The sequence below is a fragment of the Pristiophorus japonicus genome, chromosome 11 (genome assembly GCF_044704955.1).
Source record: "Pristiophorus japonicus isolate sPriJap1 chromosome 11, sPriJap1.hap1, whole genome shotgun sequence".
In the NCBI taxonomy this organism is placed as follows: Eukaryota; Metazoa; Chordata; class Chondrichthyes; family Pristiophoridae; genus Pristiophorus; species Pristiophorus japonicus.
In genome coordinates this window covers 45249336-45262534 of record NC_091987.1, presented here as the reverse complement: position 1 = coordinate 45262534, position 13199 = coordinate 45249336, and the positions used below count along the sequence as shown (strand labels likewise).

Genomic DNA, 13199 nt, shown 5'->3' with positions numbered 1-13199 from the left:
TTGTTACCTGATGTACTCTCAATAAGATTTACACTGTGTATATACTATGCTGGCACCACTAGAGGGTGCAACTGGTGAAGACCAGGGTTTCCTGTGGCAGAGGCTGTCCACTAGAGGGCACTGTGGTGGGAGACCTGAGGGTCAACTGCATAGGTGTGCAGGGTCCAGTATAAAAGGCTGCTCACCATGCTTGTGCCTTACTCTGGAGTTACGAATAAAAGACCAAGGTCACTACAGTTTGAGTACAACACATTGCCTCATGGAGTCATAAGTACATCACAGACATAGCAATTTGTACATTCTTGAGACTTTGTAAACTTTAATTTTTAAACTTGAACACAATTTGTAAAACTTTTATAAAATAACCAAAACAGGAAAACTACAGCAAAACAGCAACAAAACAACAACAACATCAACCTCTGTACCGAATGTCTTTTAGCTACGGCCACCTTTCCCCCCCTGGTCTTAACCCTCCCCCCTCGCTTCTTGCCCCTACCCCTACTCGCGTTGGGACCAAGACAGGCACGCAGGGTGCTGCTGTTGTTGGGGGAGAAACAATTGCGATTCCATTGGACCCCCTGGCAAAGCTCCGGGTATGGAAGGCCCGGCTTTTAATTCAGAAGGCTTTTGCTCAGCCTCCCCACTCACAGGTGCTGTTGGTCTGGGTGGTATGACACTGGGGACTGCAGTGCCAAAAGTCGAGACCATCAATTGCCGCAGGGCATTGACAGCCCCAGTGTTATCCTGGATCGCAGCTACAATCTGCGACATGTCCGCAGACTGTCGCAGATTGTGCGGCGACGTTGCCAGAAATACCATCCAGGGCCTGGAGGAGCTCTCGACCGAGTTCGATGATCTCCCTTGACAGTCCCACCATATCCAGGTGCGTGTCTGCCTGTCTTTCAGCAGACCGGCTTTGCCGACTCAACCTCTGCAGAGACGGCATACAGGGTTCAACCCTGGGTGTGCATTGCTGCACACCACTTGGACCTGCTGCCTCGGATGGGACAAAACCTGTGAATGTGGCTTCCTCCGAGGAACTTGTGGCCACGGCTAAAAGAGGTGGTGAATGCATCGGCCCCTTCACCCCGGCAACAGTTTGATCATCTTCTTCCTCCGTGGAGGTGCCACGGCGTGTCCCTCATCTGCCTTCTCCACCCACACATGCTGGGCTGAGGTAGAGGATTGCAAAGGACAATATTGCGCCTCAGAATCCTCATCTACAAAATAGAAAACAACAGACGATTGGTTAGCATCAGGGGAGGGGGAAGGGTGACATGAGTAAGGTCACATTGCGCAGGCTTATTTGAAGGACCACCACTACTGCATTATATGTCGTCGAGAGACACTGCATGACATTACCCGAACCCAGGTCCACAGACACTGCATCAGATTGCCCCAACCCTCCCCGGGGATTTTGCAGAACTTACCCTCAGTTCCGACCATGGGCTCAGCACCCACATGGGTAGTTGACCCCCCCGTGGATACCAATTAAACCAGCCACTCACTCCTCTAGTTCTGTTAAGGGACGCGTTTGGGGCAGACCACCGCCTCCATCGCTGCTCGCGCCGATTGTGGGACAACTTTTCCTGCAAAAATGACAGAAGGAATGGTTACCAGAGTGCCCTTCTGCTCATGGGGCACACACAGATAGCCATACTGTACATTTAATACAGCCATCTGTTTAATGGCCCTGGTAGCTGCATGTGGTTCATAAGGAAAACTCCAAAGTGCAGAAACATCTTTTAGGATGTCAAAAAGCAGTCTTAATAATGTGTAATAATCATTCATGGCAAATAAGGTGCAACACTAAGCCTACCTACAGCAGCATGTGTCAGATTTACAATCTAAGTAATCAAGGAGTGCATGAATAAAAATATTGCTTACTCTCACTAACCCTGCAATGGTCATTCCACCTTTTCCTGCATTGTTGGTAGTCCCTGGGAATGTCATCTACTGAGGACACCTCCATAGCAACAGTGGTTCAAAATCTCTTTACAACAGTGGGGGGTTACCTCGACCCCAGCTACTCTCAATTGCTGTTATAAGTGCCTCATTCGCATTACAACTACATTTTCTAGCCCTCTGCCTGCTCTGATCAACCTGCTGCATCTTCTCCTGTCTCTGAAAAATGGCAGATTGAGAGCTGGGTGTACTGCGCATGCGCGGGCGCACCCTGACCAGAATCGCAGGTGGAAAAAAAATCAGGGGAAAAAAATCGGCAAGAAAAGAAATCAGCGAAAAAAAAGTATTTGTGCATGCGCAGAAGGTCCATTTTTTTCCACATCGCTGAATTCGGCTCCGCCACTCAAATTACATCGTGCAAGGCTGGATTTTGCCGCTACTGTTACCACCGGTCACTATTTGTCAAATTTTGCAGTCTTCAGTCATTGCGGGATTCCGACAATAAAAAAAAAATCTAAATCATCGATTACTGCTCAAAAACCAGTCACAGCGCTAGTTCCAGAATTTCTAGTATCTCTGCTGAAAAAGTACTTCATTGGCTGTGAAGCATTTGGGAAATCCTGAGAATGTGAAAGGCATTATACAAATGCAAGTTATTTAATGATATGTTAATAGAGCTTAACTTTAAAAAAAATCTGTATTATTAAAGAATCCCATGTCTCTAATATTGTGATGTCATCTGATTGCAATATTAACCTAAGCCTCTGATATTGCATTTTCTTCCATGTGAAATATGTAACATTACATATCAATCAGATCATTGGGGACAAATTCATTCCGCTTTCAATTTGCCATTACGCCCTCTGGTAACCTCCATATCTGGCACTTTACTCACTGGGTGTGAAATTGGTCAATGCCAGTCATGCAAAACAGGCTGATAGCAATTTGGCCGCCTGTTTTACACCCCGTCCAATTTTCTTTCCCATTCAAGCCAATGAACATAATGTTGACTTTAGCAATAATGTAAAACACTTAGTTATTGGATTAGTTGCCCATTATAGACATCTCACAATATTGTTGAACTGAAAATTGAGAGAGGCGTATAATGGGCGGCTGAATCGATATTGCCCGTTTTACACTATCAAATAATTTAAAATTTCAGTCCAGTCATTGCTTCCTCCCAGGCCCAACCATGAATACTCCAATTCTAATCCATTCTCTAGGTCAAACCCTCTCTCATACCGAGGACTGCACCCTTCCTCCATCATAATAGTTTAGGAGCAAGCCCCACTCCTTGACTTCCTCCAGGATTCCTCATACCATTTTCCTGGCCCCATACATCCCTCCTGCTATTCTCCCAGCTCTACATTCACATTCTTCCATTCTTTTGGCTCTGCACACAATTCCCATTGCTCTGCTGGCTCCATTGCCCAATTTACAGGTGCAGTGGAGACACAGTGGGATGTTGCTGAAGACAATGAACATAACTGTTAAGGGAACTAACACCCTGCATGACTTCAGAATCACAGACCAGACACTGCTCTTCCTGATTCTAAAGCCTAAGACAAAGAAACAGCAGAATTAGTGTTGGGAAATCAGATGATCTGCAGAATCTGATGCTGCTGAGTATGTGTGCACTCTCAAAACCCTCGTTACTGATCGACAGCAGCTGTACTTCCAGCATCGTCACTGGCAACACTCTCCTGGTCCTCAAATACAAAAGGGGCCAGCATTACAACAACTTCCGCCCCATCAAGTGTGGCACTTGGATCCCACTCCACTGCTGCTCCAGGTCTGAAGCCCCACCTTGCACTTTCCCAACCTCAGTCCATGAGTCCCTGATCCTGTCCAGAATCATGCCCCCAGTTTCACTCTCACTCATATATTGGAGCAGTTCCTGAGTATGTCAGTACTGATCCGACATTTGACTTGTGATTCACCTGACATCAACAGGAAGATCATCTCATCCTGGGTACAAGAAATTTATAGAATGTAAAATCGGGCGGGGTGTAAAACAGGTGATCCTGTCAATTTTCCACCAGGCGGGTTAGGTTAGGTTACAATTACCTTAAAACTTCCACATGCTGGGCTGTTGGGTTTATGCAGTGAGAGACACTTTGGCTGCAGACAGCAGGTGAAAATTTTGCAATGGACTCTCTTGATCATTCCATTAAAGAGATAAAAGGTCCCATTACTAATGCTCTTAATTAGGCTATCCTTCAAAAGTAATGGATTTCTTGAGTACAGAGGAGTCATTCGGGTGGATGAGTTGTCACTCTCAAGATCTTAAAACTTCAATTATTAAAGAAATATAGAATACATTTTCAACCAGCAGAAAGCTTCTGAAATTCTATCTCATTTTAATAGCTCATTTCATTTGCTTCATTTTGTAATCTAATTGCAGTGTCAGATCTTTTACAATTAACCCTTAATCATATAGCACGCTTCCTGTAGAAAATCAATCAGATTAAAAGGACATGCAATAACACGCCTGTCACCACCAGACCTGAAAGGATCAGAAATTAAATCTGCATGTCATAATTCCTGATAGATTCCAGTTCATTCAAAAATGAAATTTCAGTTTTACATTATTACATAATAGCCAGTTCTGTAGAATTATCAATTAGTTGTCCCAACTTCAAATCTGAGTCCCTCGTCTGAAATTCTCAGTTGTACATCTCCTATGGAATGAGTTAATTACTTTGTGCTAATTTGTTTGGGGATGGGAATGAAAAAATTGTCCAGAGAGTGATACCTTTCTAGGGGTACAGTAGCATAGTGTTTTTGTTCCTGGACTAGTAATCCAGAGAGGTGAATTAAAATCCAACCATCGCAGTTTGAGAATTCTCACGCCATCCTGACATAGATATATATCTGTCAAAATACTGGAATTCTCTATCTAACAGCATATGGGACCACCTTCACCACATGGACTACAGCGGTTGAAGAAGAAGGCCCATCACCACCTTCTCAAAAGGAAACTAGAAATGAACAATAATTGCCGGCCTTGTCAGCGATGCCCACATCCCAAGAATAGGGGCTCAATTTTCCCCAAAGCTTTTCTTTGGCGTACTTGAAGAGTTACACCCGTTTTTTGGGGGCCCAAGTACGGCAAAAAAAATGTTCTAAGTTTCCCTGTTGGATTTCTTCATTTTGGCACAGCCTAACCTGTCCCTTAGTTTTGGGGGTGGAGCATTGATCTGTGCCAAAAAGATCGGGTTGCCATGGTGACCAGGGACATTATGCGAGCTGAGGCTGGAAAGTAAAACAAATAACCAGCTCGCAACATATTAAAACACATTGCATCAACTTAAAAAAACATTAAAATATATTGCAGTAATTTACCTCCAATTATTAAAGTTTCCCCCCCCCCCCGCTCCCAATACCAGTACCGATCCCTGTCCCTATCCCAAGCGGAAGTGTCCCCCAGTCTGCTTCCCCCACCTGCCCCAAGCCCCTTGCCGGTGCTGGTCCAGCTCCTCCGCCCCTAGCCCTGGCCGAAAGGCTTGCCGGTCTGCTTCCCTAGCCCGCCCGAGCCCCTTGCCGGTGCTGGTCCAGCTCCAGCTCCAGCTCCCCCACTCCACCCTCCAACCCTGAGTGCCTTGCCGGTCCCGCCCCTAGCCCAGGCTGAATGGCCTCCCAGTCCACTCCCCCGCCCCTATCCCAAGCCGAGTGGCTTCCCGGTCCGCTCCCCTGCCCCTATCCCAGGCCGAACTGGTCCCCACACCTAACTACACCCAAAAGGCTCCCCCCCACACCTCCTCTCTTCCCCCCCCCCCACCAATCCCCACTCTCCCCCTCTCTGTTACCTTTCCAGGCATCTACTGCACTTACCTGCGCCGATTTCCTTACCTGTGCCAATTTCTTTAACTCTCCAGAAGGTTTTTCGGCAGAGACCACATATGCTGGCCTAAGAAGAACTGGAGTAATTCTCAGCTGGTCACACTTGCCTAAATGGACAGAATTGGCAAGGATGGCAGGTTACGCCCCCTTTGGCTGAAAAAAAAAGTACCTAAAAATATCATAACTAACTGGTACAAATTGATTGGGGAAACTGTTTTTTTAACTTAGACCAAAAAAGCAGCCTGCTCCAAAAAAACGGCACAAATCACTGGGGAAAATTGAGCCCATAATTTTTTTAATGTTATTGGCATCACCATATCAGTTAACAAATTAAGGGCATTGACACGATCTATGAAGAGGTCCAAGTCCTTGCATGACCAAACTAAATCGAATGCAGCATACCAACAAGAAGATAACAAAAATATTGAAATTACAAATGATAAAGCAATAGAATTAGCAATGATAAAATAGGTGAAATCTGGTCAGCTCTGAAGCAACAGAGTACCGTACAACGCTATTAATCCATAGATAATGCCAGCACATTAAGTGTTACAACAATCATGAGCAAAAGCTCCATAGTTGCTTAATTTTAAACCATGATAGTTATAGGAAACAAATCATGAGAAACCCTAATGTGGACCCATGTGACTGAAAAGTCATTATGGATTAATTGTCAAAGAAAAACCACAATGGTAATGGGTGTAAGTCATTTTGATAAGTTTTTATTTATATTATCGCATTGTTGAGATGATATGAGGTGCTGATTTCCATCTATACTATAATGTTTTGCTGCTTAATTCGTCTTTATTTAACAGAGTTATATCAGGAACGTGACCAAGACACCGTGGTGCAGAAAGCCATTCAAGTGGCGGGGAATAAAGAGGCAGGTGGTTGTAGTAGGGGACAGTATAGTTAGGGGGATAGATAGGGTTCTCTGCAGCCAAGAGTGTGCATCCCGAAGGCTGTGTTGCCTACCCGGTGCCAGGGTAAAGGACATCTTCTCCGGGCTGGAGAAGGACTTGGAGTGGGAGCGGCAGGATTCAGTTGCCATGGTACACGTAGATACCAATGACATAGGTCGGACTAAGAAAGAGATTCTGCTGAGAGAGTTTGAACAGCTAGGGACTAAATTGAAAAGCAGAACCACAAAGGTAATAATCTCTGCATTATTACCTGAGCCACGAGCAAATTGGCATAGAGTCAATAGAATCAGGGAGATGAATGCATGGCTCAGAGATTGGTGTGGGGGAAGTGGGTTTCAATTCATGGGGCACTGGCACCAATACTCAGGAAAGAGAGAGCTGTTCCGTGGGGATGGACGACACCTGAACTATGCTGGGACCAGAGTTCTGGCGAACCGACTAACTAGGGAGGTAGATAGGACTTTAAACTAAATAAGAGGGGGTGGGGAGGACGGTCACAGCAGAGAGCAATCTAGAATGCTAAAGAGAAAGAAAAAGGAAACAATGCAGGAAAGTGATTGTGGTAAGGATAACCAGATTATGTTAGGAAGGGACAGAGCATACAAACAAAAGAGTGCACTAGCAAATAGGGACCAGGTAAGAAAAAATAGCGATAAGACTATTTTATAGTACAAAATAATGTTCAGATGTCTAATAATGTTAAAAAGACTGTAATGTCTGTAAGCTTGTAATGTAGATAGCTCTACACTGTGGATGTGGACGTATTGTGTACAGCAACTGCAGAGCTAATAATAAACAGAACCAGGCAGATTCCGGAGGCTTCCGAGAGAGAGCTGCCTGCCATGTTGGAAGCTGTGTGTGCTTGTGCTCTGTGAATATATCACAAAGACAAATTTAAAAGCATTGGATCTGAATGCACGAAGCATCTGTAATAAGGTAGACAAATTAACAGCGCAAATAGAGGTAAATGGATAAGGTATAGTTGTAATTAAGGAGCCATAAGTACATAAGAACATAAGAAATAGGAACATGAGTAAGCCAGACGGCCCCTCGAGCCTGCTTCGCCATTTAATAAGATCATGGCTGATCTGATTATGGACTCAGCTCCACTTCCCTGCCCACTCCCCATAACCCCTTATCCCCTTATCGTTTAAGAAACTGTCTATTTCTGTCTTAAATTTATTCAATGTTCCAGCTCTGAGACAGCGAATTCCACAGATTTACAACCCTCTGAGAGAAGATATTTCTCCTCATCTCTGTTTTAATTGGGCAGCCCCTTATTCTAAGATCGTGCCCTCTAATTCTAGTCTCCCCCATCAGTGGAAACATTCTCTTATGCACCCACCTTGTCAAGCCCCCTCACAATCTTACATGTTTCGATAAGATCACCTCTCATTCTTCTGAATTCCAATAACCTACTGAACCTTTCCTCATAAGTCAACCCCCTCATCCCTGGAATCAACCTCGTGAACCTTCTTTGAAGTGCCTCCAAAGCAAGTATATCCTTTCTTAAATATGGAAACCAAAACTGCATGCAGTATTCCAGGTGTGGCCTCACCAATAGCTTATATAGCTGCAGCAAGACTTCTCTGCTTTTATACTCCATCCCCTTTGCAATAAAGGCCAGATACCATTGGCCTTCCTTATCACTTGCTGTACCTGCATACTATTCTTTTGTATTTCATGCACAAGTACCCCCCAGTCCCGCTGTACTGCGGTACTTTGCAATCTTTCTCCATTTAAATAATTTGCTCTTTGATTTTTTTTCTGCCAAAGTGCATTTCCAACATTATACTCCATCTGCCAAATTTTTGCCCACTCACATAGCCTGTCTATGTCCTTTTGCAGATTTTTTGTGTCCTCCTCCCACATTGCTTTTCCTCCCATCTTTGTATCATCAGCAAACTTGACAATGTTACACTCAGTTCCTTCTTCCAAGTCATTAATATAGATTGTAAATATTTGGGGTCACAGCACTGATCCCTGTGGCACCCCACTAGTTGTGGTTGCATGGTGACCAGGGTTGGGAACTGAATATCTAAGGATATTCGATATTTAGGAAAGACAGGCAAAAAGGAAGAGGGGATGGTGTGGTGTTGTTAGTAAAGGATGAAATCAGAACAATAGTGAGAAAGGATATTAACTCAGAAAATCAAGATGTAGAATCAGTCTGGGTGGAGCTAAGGAGCACCAAGGGACAGAAAACATTGGTGGGAGTTGTCTATAGACCTCAAAATAGTAGCGATAGTGTAGGGGATGGCATCAAACAGGAAATTAGAGATGCATATAGCAAGGGTACTACAGTAATCGTAGGTGACTTTAAACTACATATAGACTGCCCAAACCAAATTAGTAATAATACTGTAGCAGATGAATTCCTGGAGTGTGTACGAGATGGTTATTTAGACCAGTATGTTGAGGAGCCTACTAGGGAACAGGCTATCCTAGATTGGGTATTGTGTAATGAGAAGGGGTTAATTAACAGCCTTGTAGTGTGGGGTCCTTCAGGGAAGAATGACCATAACATGATTGAATTTCTTATTAAGATGGAAAGTGAAGTAGTCCAATCCGAAACAAGGGTCCTCAATCTAAACAAAGGAAACTACAAAGGTATGAGGAATGAATTGGCTATGACAGATTGCAAAGATTCATTAAAAGGCATGACTATGGATAGGCAATGGCTAATATTTAAGGAACGAATGCATGAATTGCAACAGTTATACATTCCTTTCTGGCGTAAAAACACAAAAGGAAAAGTGACCTAACCATGGCTAACAAAAGAAATTAAGGATAGTATTAGATCCAACGAGGAGTTATACAAAGTTGCCAGAAAAAGTAACAAGCCTGAGGATTGGGAGCAGTTTAGAAATCAGCAAAAAAGGACCAAGAGATTGATTAAGAGGGGAAAAATAGAATACGAGAGTAAACTTGCAAGGAACATAAAAACCGACTGCAAAAGTTTCTACAAGTGCGTAAAAAGAAAAAGATAAGTGAAGACAAATGTAGGTCCTTTACAGACAGAAACGGGAGAATTTGTAATGGGGAACAAGGAAATTGCAGAACAATTAAATAAATACTTTGGTTCTATCTTAGAAATATAGAAACATAGAAACTTACAGCGCAGAAGGAGGCCATTTCGGCCCATCGTGTCTGCGCCGGCCGACAAAGAGCCGCACGGCCCTTCGTCAGCAGCCCTAAAGGTTACATACAAACCCATGAACAATGACGGAAAGGCAAAGAGCACCCAGCCCAACCAGTCCGCACCACACCACTGCAACACCCCTTATACTAAAAACATCTACACTCCACCCCAACTGGAGCCATGTGATCTCCTGGGAGAGGCAAAAACCAGATAAAACCCAGGCCAATTTAGGGAGAAGAAATCTGGGAAAATTCCTCTCCGACCCATCCAGGCGATCGAAACTAGTCCAGCAGATTACCCTGGCCGTATTCTATTCCCTGCCGTACTTACCATTATATCTGCGCCGACCAACGAGAGGTCATCTAGTCTAATCCCAATTACCAGTTCTAGGTCTATAACCCTGCAGGTTACGGCACTTTCAGTGCCCATCCAACCATCTCTTAAAATGGTGAGGGTTTCTGCATCCACCACTCTTCCAGGCAGTGAGTTCCAGATCCCCACAACCCTCTGTGTAAAGAAACCCCCCGTCAAATCCCTGCCAAACCTTCCATCAACCACCTTAAAACTATGCCCCCTCTTAATAGCCCCCTCCACCAATGGAAATAGACCCTTACTCTCCATTATGTCCAGGCCCCTCAATATTTAGTACACCTCGATGAGGTCTCCTCTCAACATCCTCTGTTCCAATGAGAACAAACCCAGCCTATCCAATCTGTCCTCATAACTAAGATTCTCCATTCCAGGCAGCATCCTAGTAAATCTCCTCTGCACCCTCTCTCATGCAATCATGTCCTTCCTATATTACAGCGACCAGAACTGCACGCAGTACTCCAGCTTATACAATTTAAGCATAACCTCCCTACTCTTATATTCTATGCTTTGGCCAATAAAGGCAAGCATTCCGTATGTCTTCTTAACCACCTTATCCACCTGGCCTGCTACTTTCAGGGACCTGTGGACAAGCACTCCAAGGTCCCTTTGTTCATCTACACTATTAAGTAGCCTACCGCTTAATGTGTATACCCTTTCCTGATTTGCCCTCCCAAAGTGCATCACCTCACACTTCTCTGAATTAAATTCCATTTGCCACTGCTCTGCCCACCTGACCGGTAGTTTGATATCCTCTTGCAGCCCATGACTTTCCTCGTCATTATCAACCACACAGCCAATTTTAGTGTCGTCTGCAAACGTCTTGAATCATACTTTCTATATTCAAATCTAAATCATTAATATATACCACAAAAAGCAAGGGACCCAGTACTGAGCCCTGCGGAACCCCACTGGAAACATCCTTCCAGTCACAAAATCATCCATCAATCATTACCCTTTGCTTCCTACCTCCAAGCCAATTTTGGATCCAACTTGCCACTGTGCCCTGGATACCATGGGCTTTAACCTTCATGGCCAGTCTACCATGCGGGACCTTATCAAAAGCCTTGCTAAAGTCCATATATACTACATCGTACACACTACCCTCATCGATCCCCTTGATTACCTCCTCAGAAAATTCAATCAAGTTAGTCAAACACGATCTTCCCTTCACAAATCCGTGCTGACTGTCCCTAATTAATCCTTGCTTATCCAAATGCAGATTTATCCTGTCTTTCAGGATTTTTTTCCAATAATTTTCCCACCACTGACATTAGGCTGACAGGCCTGTAATTACTCAACCTATCCCTTTTTCTCTTCTTAAACAAAGGTACCACATTAGAGTCCTCCAATCCTCTGGCACCATGCCCATATCCAAAGAGGACTGGAAAAGATGGTCAAGGCCGCTGCTATTTCCTCTTTTACTTCGCTCAACAACCTGGGATGCATTTCATCTGGGCCTGGGGACTTATCTACTTTCAAAGCTGCTAAACCCCTTAATACTTCCTCTCTCACTATATTTATTTCATCCAGAATATCACACTCCTCCTCTATAGCAGTATCTGCATTATCTCTTTCCTTTGTGAAAACAGATGCAAAGTATTCGTTAAGAACCCTACCAACATCTTCTGCCTCCTCACAAAGATTACCATCATGGTCTCTAATAGGCCCTACACTTTCCTTAGTTACCCTCTTACTCTTAATATATTTATAGAACATCTTTGGGTTTTCCTTAATTTTACTGGCTAAGAATTTCTCGTGCTCTCTCTTAGCATTCCTAAAATCCTTTTTAATTTTACCTCTTATTATAATCCTCTAAAGATTCTAAAGTATTTAGCTGTTGATATGTGACATAAGCATCCCATTTTTTCTAATCCTTCCCTGTAAGTCCCTAGACATCCAGGAGGCTCTAGAATTATTTTTCCCAGCTTTTTTCTTTAAGGGCACATGTTTGGCCTGAATCTTTCAATCTCCTCCTTGAATGCCTCCCACTGTTCTGACACCGATTTACCCACAAGTAGCTGTTTCCAGTCCACTGTGGCCAAATCACTCCTTAACTTAGCAAAATTAGCTTTTCCCAAATTCGGAACTTTTATTCAAGGTCTATTCTTGTCCTTATCCATAACCAACTTGAATCTGACTGAATTATGGTCACTGGCACCCAAATGCTCCCCCCAATAATACCCCTTCAACCTGCCCAGCTTCATTCCCCAAAACTAAATCCAAGACCGCCCCTCTCGTGTTGGGCTTGCTACACACTGACTAAAAAAGTTCTCTTGAATGCATTTCAAGAATTCCACACCCTCTATACCCTTCACACTAAATTTGTCCCAATCAATATTTGGATAGTTAAAATCCCCTACTATTACTACCCTATGGTTTTTAGACTTCACAGCAATTTGCCTACATATCTACTCCTCTATCTCCCTCCCATTGACAGATATTTAAGGAGATATTTGATCATTCTCAATCAATATATATTCCATTGAGAAAGAAAGGCTCTCCGAGAAGGATGAACCATCCGTGGCTAACTAAGGAAGTTAAGGATGATATCAAGTTGAAAGAAAAGGCATATAATGTTGCGAAGATTAATGGTCGGCTAAAAGATTGGGAACATTTTAGAAACCAGCAAAGGATGACTAAAAAAAAATAAAGAGGAAGAAAATAGATTATGAGAGTAAACAATCAAGAAATATAAAAATAGACAGTTGAGCACTCCAATTGTCTGTTCGACAATATTGCGTGTGTCTGCATGGCTCTCATTATAGCGATGCTCGGCTTCTGTCTGAGGGTTCCAGAGGGGGGTCATGAGTCAGGTGGCGAGGCCATAACCTTTGTCCCCCAGCATCCAGCTCTGTCCTTGTGGTTGACACTTGAATAGGCATGAGACAGTGCTCTCACGCAAGATGAAAGCATCATGGATGATCCCTGGATATTGGGCATTGACTGCCATGATGCGCTGAGTATGGTCGCAGACAATCTGTACGTTCATGGAGTGCAATCTCTTTCGGTTTCGA

At 43.8% G+C, this 13199-nt stretch overlaps 1 long non-coding RNA gene across 1 annotated transcript; it reads right to left on the bottom strand.

Moving 5' to 3' along the window:
* Nucleotides 1-507: 507 nt before the first annotated feature.
* On the bottom strand, nt 508-2117 carry LOC139275721 (uncharacterized). Its single transcript, XR_011595740.1, has 3 exons — nt 1898-2117; nt 1431-1589; nt 508-1220 (listed from the first exon to the last, which is right to left on the bottom strand). It is a non-coding gene; the product is annotated as an uncharacterized lncRNA (long non-coding RNA).
* Between the last annotated feature and the right edge of the window lie 11082 nt (nt 2118-13199).